Source organism: Anopheles merus, unplaced genomic scaffold, assembly GCF_017562075.2.
Source record: "Anopheles merus strain MAF unplaced genomic scaffold, AmerM5.1 LNR4000178, whole genome shotgun sequence".
Lineage (NCBI taxonomy): Eukaryota > Metazoa > Arthropoda > Insecta > Diptera > Culicidae > Anopheles > Anopheles merus.
In genome coordinates, this window is record NW_024427758.1 from 1 (window position 1) to 10000 (window position 10000).

Sequence of the window (10000 nt, forward strand, 5' to 3'; positions counted from 1 at the left end):
TTTTGAAAGGTGCGCGTAGTGACGCTGAACGTGAATTTACAAAAAAAGAACGAAATCGGTGAAAAAACGAGAAAATAAAAAGTGTCGGGGGTGCTACCGCCGGAGCACGTGCTTTCGGAAATATCGAAATAAATAGTAAATCGCGAATAACTCCGCGAGTTTTGCTCGGATTCGTGTGCGGTTTTCACCGTTGTGCTTGTTTTATGCGTACAATAAGATTGCATCAAAAAATTTGTGAAAATCGTGAAAAAAATTTTTGACGTTTCTTGGTGACAGTTCTATAATACCCAAGGGACAAATTTTGTCCGGGAAGCAGTTCCCAAGGGGCAAAATTTGAAAAGTCCGTTACTGCTCGAAAAGTGCTCGATTTTTCAAAAAGTGCGCAGAAAATTCGGGAAGAAGTGTAGTGCCCGCGGCAGCTCGAATCTGCTCGATTCGAGGAGTTCGAGCAACTCGAAAACTGCTCGAATTTTTTGAAAAATTTCGAAAAAATAGAAAAAATCAGTGAAGCTGCGGGGTGATAGAGGGCGATAAAGAAGCACGGGAAAATTATTTTCCCCCCTCCCCCCCACCCTGCTTCCCCCAGGGAGCAGATTATATCGTTGTGAAGCAGTTAACACCAGCAGTGAGCAGTGAGTGAGTGAAAATTACAACAGCTGGGCGGCTTAGCATCCCTGGGGTCATTTCGACCCCTCGGGGTTATATCGACCCCCCAGTGTCATCTCGACCCCCAAGGGAGTCCATATAGAAGATGGAACTCCCAACCGCAGTTTGAGGTCTCGGCAGCCATCCGTGGACTGCAGCATGAGTGCGGTTCAGAAGAAAACCGTAGTGTCAGCCAAAATTGACACTGGACGTACATCCCTGGCTGCACGTTCGAACGAAGAGAATGAGGTTCGTCTGCACCTGATGTTGCAGGCGGAGAAGGCGGAGAAGGCGGAACTTATGAAGACGGTAGCAAGTCTTCAGGGCATTGTTGAGGGGTTGCAGAAGCAGCTTGCGGAGTCACAGGCCAGGCTTTCCGCCGAAGCGGACGCAAAGAAGGAGAGAGACGCATTGCTGGCCGAGATTCGCGATCTAGGGAAGCAATTGCGCCAGGAGCTCTGCTGGCAACGCGGGCTACAGCAGCAAGCACAACCTGGTCCGTCAGTGACAGCGGCGGTAACGCTCCCGGCCTCCCAGGTGCTAACGGGAGAAGATATCCGGCAAGTGGAGCAGCCCAGCTTCGCTGAGGTCGTCCGCCGCAAATATCGCGGCATGGCTAAGGGGAAACCCCGGCAGCCCCCTCAGCAGCAGCAGCAGCAGCAGGAACACCAGCAGCAGCAACCACAACAGCAGCAGCAGCGGCAGCCACAGCGGCAGCAGGTCGCAGGCTCGCGCAGCAACAACAGCAGCAGCAGCGGCAGCCACAGCGACAGGCGGTCGCCGGCATGCAGCAGCAGCAGCAACAGCGTATGCAGCAGCAACAACACCAGCAGCGGCCAACTGCTGTACAGGCGCAGCGTAGCGAGCAGTTGCGCCAGGAGCGACGGCGTCCAGCACGCCCTCGGCAGGACCAGCTCATCTTTGAGCCGGCCGAGGGCTGCTCGTACAGGGCGCTATTCGAAAACATACGCCTAAACCCGCGATTGGCCGATGAGAACAAGGGAGTCGAGCAGGGCTACCGCACGTCGCGGGACTTCCTTCGCCTCTCGCTCAAAAAGGATGCAGACGCCGCTGCGTTGCTACAGCGCATCCAGACGGAGGTGGGCGATCTGGCCACTGGACGGATTATTACGGAGATGGCTGAGGTCCTCATATCCGGAATCGACATGTTGGCCAAGAAGGAGGATGTAGAACGCGGTCTGCAGCGGGCGCTGGAGCGCACAGCAGTTGCAGCAACAACATCCATGTGGGAGCGTCGCGACGGGACGCAACGTGCTCGTGTCCGACTGCCACGGAAAGACGCTGACCTCCTTCTGGACAAGCGTATCATAGTCGGACATTCGGTGTGCCTGGTACGCAGTGCCCCAAAACAACAGCGAAGCGCGGTTCGCTGTTTCCGCTGCTTGGAGCGCGGCCATACCACAACAGAATGCACCGGCGTGGATCGATCCAGCCTGTGCCTGCGCTGCGGAGCTGCTGATCATCGAGCGGCGTCATGCACTTCGGACCCGAAGTGCATTGTCTGCGGCGGCCCACATCGCATCGCCGCCCCCATGTGCAAAGGACCGCCATCACAATGCTGAACATCCTGCAGTTCAACTCCAATCATTGTGAAAACGCCCAGGACCTGGCGTTGCACGTGATGACCACCGAGGGTCTCGACGTTCTGCTCTTGTCCGAGCCCTATTGCGTACCGCGCAATAACGGCAATTGGGTGACGGACGAGAGTAAGACGGTTGCCATCGTCGCCAACGGCAACCGGCTGCCGATACAGCGTATCAGGCACCGTCAGACCCTCGGTGTGGTTGCTGCCGACGTGGGAGGAGTAACAATTGTGAGCTGCTACGTGTCGCCGCAGACGGGAGTCCCCGAGTTCCGGAGTGTTATGGAGAAAATTGACCTGATCGTCCGCGGGTGCAGCCGGGTTCTCCTGGCCGGCGATTTCAACGCCATGCACCTTGACTGGGGAAGCAGCAGGACTTGCCCGAAGGGCTTGGAGCTTCTCCAGTTGGCGGACAACCTCGGGCTGGTGCTACTGAACAAGGCAGACTGCCTACCAACGTTCAAGGGGAACCGAGTGGGCACAACTCGGTTCCCGCCCAGCCGACCGGACGTTACATTCGCAAGCAGTGCGATAAGCCGTCTCGACCCGCGCGAAGACAGCGCCCGAGGCTGGCGCGTGCCCGACGTGGTTACGCTGAGCGACCACCGATACGTCCGGTACGAGGTTGGCGTGAGTCCACCACCAACGAGGGATCGGGCAGCACGGCGTGGACAGCGCCCGGCCCGTGTAAGCAACGCCGGTACGCGCTGGAAGACCAGTCAGTTTGACTCCCAGCTTTTCGGGAAAGCGCTGGCCATGATTGGGTTCGCCCGTCAAGCTAACAGCGTCGAAAGCTTGGTTGAGTCGCTGACCAGCGTCTGCGACGAGACGATGTCGCGGGTCTTCCCAGCGCAGGACCACACAGGTCGGCCAGCTTACTGGTGGACTCCGGCGATTCAGGCAATGATCGACGAGCTCTCCAGAAAGGAGCAGATGGCGAGGAGAACAATCCCGCTGGAAGAGCAGCTCCATACGGAACTCTCAGCTGCCAGAGAGAGCCTTCGGAAGGCTATTCGTTTGAGTAAGAACGAGGCGTTCGACCGGTTCTTGCTGTCGATCAGGGAGGATGAAACCGGAAACTTTTTCCGGAAGGTCTTCCACTGGTTCCAGGCGGCCCGCTCAGCCCCGGAACGCGATCCAGCAGAACTGCGGCGAATTGTCGACGCCTTGTTCCCGGTTCATCCGCCGGTAGAGTGGCCTGATCTCCGAGTTGGCAACATGGCGCCGCTCCGATCGATCGGCCTGACCGAGCTGGAGAATATAGCAGCCAGCATGCACCCGCGGAAGGCTCCTGGGCTTGATGGAGTACCGAACGCCGCACTTACGGTTGCTCTCAGGCAGCAACCGGAGCCCTTCCGCCGGGTGTTTCAGGAGTGCCTGGACACGTCCTGCTTTCCGCAGCCGTGGAAAAAGCAGCGACTGGTGCTCCTGCCAAAGCCAGGCAAGTCACCGGGCGAACCGTCGTCCTTTCGCCCGATTTGCCTGCTAGACAATACGGGCAAGGCTTTGGAGCGGCTGCTATTGAACCGGCTCAACGAATACATCGAGGATCCAGAGAGTCCGCAACTGTCTGAGCAGCAGTTCGGATTCCGGCGAGGGCGATCGACTCTGCAGGCTATACAGCAAGTCGTGGACGCGGGACGAAGGGCGAAGTCCTTTGGAAGGACAAACAACCGTGACCGGCGCTGCCTCATGGTTGTGGCCCTGGACGTCCGTAACGCGTTCAATACGGCTAGCTGGCAGAGCATCGCCGAGGCGCTCCAGGCGAAGGGAGTCCCCGTGCAGTTGTGCCGCATACTGCAGGACTACTTCGCCGACAGGGAGCTCACGTACGACACGGCGGACGGGCCGGTTACCCGCCGAGTATCGGCAGGTGTTCCACAGGGGTCCATATTGGGCCCCACATTGTGGAACATTATGTACGACGGCGTGCTAGCCGTAGAGCTCCCTGAGGGCGCCTCCATCGTGGGATTCGCCGACGATCTTGCGATCCTGGCAGCGGGGACAACACCGGAGCACGCAGCAGCGATCGCGGAGGAAGCCGTGGTAGCAGTCAACAGCTGGATGGTGCAGCACCATCTCTCCCTGGCACCGGAGAAAACGGAGCTGCTGATGGTGTCGAGCAAACGCAGCGGGTATAGAAATATCCCAGTTAACATCTGTGGAGTGGAAGTGCGCTCGAAGCGGTCGATCCGCTACTTGGGGGTCATGCTTCACGACCACCTGTCGTGGCGCCCACACGTCGAGATGGTCGCGGACAAGGCCCTCCGTGTGGTGCGAGCGTTGCGTGGCGTCATGCGCAACCACAGCGGCCCCCAAGTGAGCAAGCGGAAGCTGCTCGCCGCAGTGGCCGCGTCCATCATCCGCTACGGCGCACCCGTCTGGGCAGAAGCCGCGGACCTGCAGTGGTGCAGGCGGATTTTGGACCGCGTGCAACGGCCCCTGGCCCAGGGCATCACGAGCGCCTTCCACTCCACCAGCTGCGAGGTAGCGGTGGTTTTGGCCGGAGAACTGCCCTACCACCTCCTGGTGAAGGAAGACGCCCGCTGCTACAACCGACTGCAGTTGAGCCCGGACAGCAGTCGAGAGGCGATTCGCCAGGAGGAGAAGGAGGCATCACAGCAGCTGTGGCAGCAACAGTGGGACGACGAGGCGGCGCAGAACACCAGCCGCTATGTACGTTGGGCCCACCGACAAGTGCCAGACGTGCGCCTGTGGACGGGACGGAAGCACGGGGAGGTAGACTTCTACCTCTCGCAGGTATTGAGTGGACACGCATTCGTCCACGAATTCCTCCACGTGTTCGGGTTCGCTCCGTCCCCGGACTGTCCCAGGTGCGCAGGGTCGGTCGAGTCGGTGGCCCACGTACTCTTCGTGTGTCCCCGCTTCGCGGATGTTCGGGCGGAACTATTGACGGCGTCGACGAGGACAACATCGGCAGTCGTCTGCTGGAGAGCGCGGAGTCGTGGGACCGCATCCAGCAAGCGGCTCGGCAGATCCTCTCCGTTCTGCAGGAGGACTGGCGGCAGGAGCAGCTTACCTTGGCAGTCGCTGAGGCTGCTCAGCCAGATCCAGCAGCCAGCCCGCCCGAGGACATGGCGGAGGCAGAGCGGAGACGGCTGATGCGACGCCGAGAGGTGCGCAACCGCAGCGCCCGGCGGATGCGGCAGCGGCGTCGGCAGGAGCGGCTCGGCGTGGACGAGGTCGTCCCGGCTATCTTGGCACGCGCAGCGGCCAATGACGACGCGGCCGACGACGTAGCGGAGCCGACAGGGGAGGTCGAGGAGGAGGAGGTCAGCCCTCCAGAACCGCCAATCCCCCCGCGCAGCCGGGGATTGCCTCCCTCCCCACGCACGATGGAGATGCGGCGACTGCGGCGTAACTTTATGCAGCTCCAATACCGGGAAAGGCGTCGGGCCGGAGTGCTAGGAGCTGTTCCGCAGGGTCGCCAACGACGTGGGCGACTACCACCATCTGCAGCGGAAGTGGAGCGGCGTCGCATTAACCGGCGGCAGAGAGAGAGGCAGCGGCGGCTGGAGCAACGGCAAGCGGAGGTCGAGGCTCAGCCTCCCCCGCGGGACGAGCTGCCGAGCTCCCAGCTTGCCGAACGAAGAAGCAGCCTCACAGATGACGAGCGAGCTGCCGTAACATCGGCGAACGTGTCCGCGCGCTGACGCAGCTCTGTGATGATACGGTGAAACCTGCAAGGATTAGGACAAGGACAACGGTTACCGGAACATATTTAATGTTAAAAAGGCGGCAACGAAAACCTTTCACGAAAGGAAAAATAGTGAAAAAAAAAGTTTTTTGAATTCAAATAAATAAAGAGAAAGGCCCAAACGGGCGGAATTCCCGGCGGGGGGAAATCCGTTAGTGGTAACCCCCCGCCGGTAGGAGCGGGGTTCTTTCGGGAAACAATGGTCCTCAATAAAGAACTCTTGAAGAATTTAAAAAAAAAAAAAAAAAGTGGAGCTTGCGGCTTAATTTGACTCAACACGGGAAAACTTACCAGGTCCGAACTTATTGAGGTAAGACAGATTGATAGCTCTTTCTCAAACTTAAGGGTAGTGGTGCATGGCCGTTCTTAGTTCGTGGAATGATTTGTCTGGTTAATTCCGATAACGAACGCGACTCAGTCAAGCTAACTAGAACGCTGTCAGTAGTGTGCCTCCGGGCGCACCTGACGTTAGGAGTGGCGGGTGTCCTCACGGGTGCCCGTCACTTAGTTTGCCCTGCTTAGCGGGACAACTTGTGTTTAGCAAGATGAGATTGAGCGATAACAGGTCCGTGATGCCCTTAGATGTTCTGGGCTGCACGCGTGCTACAATGTGAGCAGCAGCGTGTTCTCGCCTTATGGCGCCCCCATTCCGAGAGGAACGGGAAATCACCCAAATGCTCATTTAGTAGGGATTGGGGACTGCAATGGTCCCCATGAACCTGGAATTTCTAGTAAGTGCTAGTCATTAGCTAGCGCTGATTACGTCCCTGCCCTTTGTACACACCGCCCGTCGCTACTACCGATGGATTATTTAGTGAGGTCTCTGGAGGCACACCTTCCGCGATTCCTTCGTGAGTTGCAGTTGGCACGGCCGAAGTTGACCGAACTTGATGATTTAGAGGAAGTAAAAGTCGTAACAAGGTTTCCGTAGGTGAACCTGCGGAAGGATCATTAACGTGGTTATAATGAGTTATAACGAGGTTGGAGTGTTATGTTGGAGGTCGAGTGCGCTGCTTACCAAACTTTGAACGCGGTAACTTGCACTCGGCGCTGACATGCACGGCAAAACCTCAGTCTTGATATGTGCGGGGAGTTCCTTAAGGTTCTCTCTCCCGGAGATCGTCACTATCCGGGACGTACATTCATTTGTACCTGCATTTGCGTAAGCTTATGTAGAGAGCATATCAAGACGGGACGTGTTGTGTTGGTGGTCGAGTGCGTTGCATACCAAACTTTGAACGCGGTAACTTGTACTCGGCGCCTACACGCACTCCCTAACTGGTGCTTGGCCGTTCTTAACTATTGGTCTTGATATGTGCGGGGAGTTCCTTAAGGTTCTTCCTCCCGGAGATCGTCATTATCCGGGACGTACATTCATTTGTACCTGCATTAGCGCACGCTTTTGTAGAGAGCATATCAAGACGGGGAAAGGTTATGTTGGAGGTCGAGTGCGCTGCTTACCAAACTTTGAACGCGGTAACTTGCACTCGGCGCCGACATGGACACTTCCCTACTTACGGGTTAAGTTGTGAGTTATATTCAGTGTTTTATACACGTCTCGCAGAGAGACAGGTGATTGGCCGTTCTTAACTATTTGTCTTGATATGTGCGGGGAGTTCCTTAAGGTTCTTCCTCCCAGAGATCGTCACTATCTGGGACGTACATTAATTTGTACCTGCATTAGCGCACGCTTTTGTAGAGAGCATATCAAGACGTGAAGTGTTATGTTGGAGGTCGAGTGCGCTGCTTACCAAACTTTGAACGCGGTAACTTGTACTCGGCACCGACATGGACACTTCCAAACCCAAGGAATGAGTTGTGAGTTTTACTAAGAGAAACAGGTAATTGGCAGCGTTACCTATAATTCTTGATATGTGCGGGGAGTTCCTTAAGGTTCTTCCTCCCAGAGATCGTCACTATCTGGGACGTACATTAATTTGTACCTGCATTAGCGCACGCTTTTGTAGAGAGCATATCAAGACGTGAAGTGTTATGTTGGAGGTCGAGTGCGCTGCTTACCAAACTTTGAACGCGGTAACTTGTACTCGGCACCGACATGGACACTTCCAAACCCAAGGAATGAGTTGTGAGTTTTACTAAGAGAAACAGGTAATTGGCAGCGTTACCTATAATTCTTGATATGTGCGGGGAGTTCCTTAAGGTTCTTCCTCCCAGAGATCGTCACTATCTGGGACGTACATTAATTTGTACCTGCATTAGCGCACGCTTTTGTAGAGAGCATATCAAGACGTGAAGGGTTATGTTGGAGGTCGAGTGCGCTGCTTACCAAACTTTGAACGCGGTAACTTGTACTCGGCACCGACATGGACACTTCCAAACCCAAGGAATGAGTTGTGAGTTTTACTAAGAGAAACAGGTGATTGGCCGTTCTCCTATAAGTCTTGATATGTGCGGGGAGTTCCTTAAGGTTCTTCCTCCCAGAGATCGTCACTATCTGGGACGTACATTAATTTGTACCTGCATTAGCGCACGCTTTTGTAGAGAGCATATCAAGACGTGAAGTGTTATGTTGGAGGTCGAGTGCGCTGCTTACCAAACTTTGAACGCGGTAACTTGTACTCGGCACCGACATGGACACTTCCAAACCCAAGGAATGAGTTGTGAGTTTTACTAAGAGAAACAGGTAATTGGCAGCGTTACCTATAATTCTTGATATGTGCGGGGAGTTCCTTAAGGTTCTTCCTCCCAGAGATCGTCACTATCTGGGACGTACATTAATTTGTACCTGCATTAGCGCACGCTTTTGTAGAGAGCATATCAAGACGTGAAGGGTTATGTTGGAGGTTGAGTGCGCTGCTTACCAAACTTTGAACGCGGTAACTTGTACTCGGCACCGACATGGACACTTCCAAACCCAAGGAATGAGTTGTGAGTTTTACTAAGAGAAACAGGTAATTGGCAGCGTTACCTATAATTCTTGATATGTGCGGGGAGTTCCTTAAGGTTCTTCCTCCCAGAGATCGTCACTATCTGGGACGTACATTAATTTGTACCTACATAGCGCACGCTTTTGTAGAGAGCATATCAAGACGTGAAGGGTTATGTTGGAGGTTGAGTGCGCTGCTTACCAAACTTTGAACGCGGTAACTTGTACTCGGCACCGACATGGACACTTCCAAACCCAAGGAATGAGTTGTGAGTTTTACTAAGAGAAACAGGTAATTGGCAGCGTTACCTATAATTCTTGATATGTGCGGGGAGTTCCTTAAGGTTCTTCCTCCCAGAGATCGTCACTATCTGGGACGTACATTAATTTGTACCTACATTAGCGCACGCTTTTGTAGAGAGCATATCAAGACGTGAAGGGTTATGTTGGAGGTCGAGTGCGCTGCTTACCAAACTTTGAACGCGGTAACTTGTACTCGGCACCGACATGGACACTTCCAAACCCAAGGAATGAGTTGTGAGTTTTACTAAGAGAAATAGGTGATTGGCCGTTCTCACCTATAAGTCTTGATATGTGCGGGGAGTTCCTTAAGGTTCTTCCTCCCAGAGATCGTCACTATCTGGGACGTACATTAATTTGTACCTACATTAGCGCACGCTTTTGTAGAGAGCATATCAAGACGTGAAGGGTTATGTTGGAGGTTGAGTGCGCTGCTTACCAAACTTTGAACGCGGTAACTTGTACTCGGCACCGACATGGACACTTCCAAACCCAAGGAATGAGTTGTGAGTTTTACTAAGAGAAACAGGTAATTGGCAGCGTTACCTATAATTCTTGATATGTGCGGGGAGTTCCTTAAGGTTCTTCCTCCCAGAGATCGTCACTATCTGGGACGTACATTAATTTGTACCTACATAGGCACACGCTTTTGTAGAGAGCATATCAAGACGTGAAGGGTTATGTTGGAGGTTGAGTGCGCTGCTTACCAAACTTTGAACGCGGTAACTTGTACTCGGCACCGACATGGACACTTCCAAACCCAAGGAATGAGTTGTGAGTTTTACTAAGAGAAACAGGTAATTGGCCGTTACCTATAATTCTTGATATGTGCGGGGAGTTCCTTAAG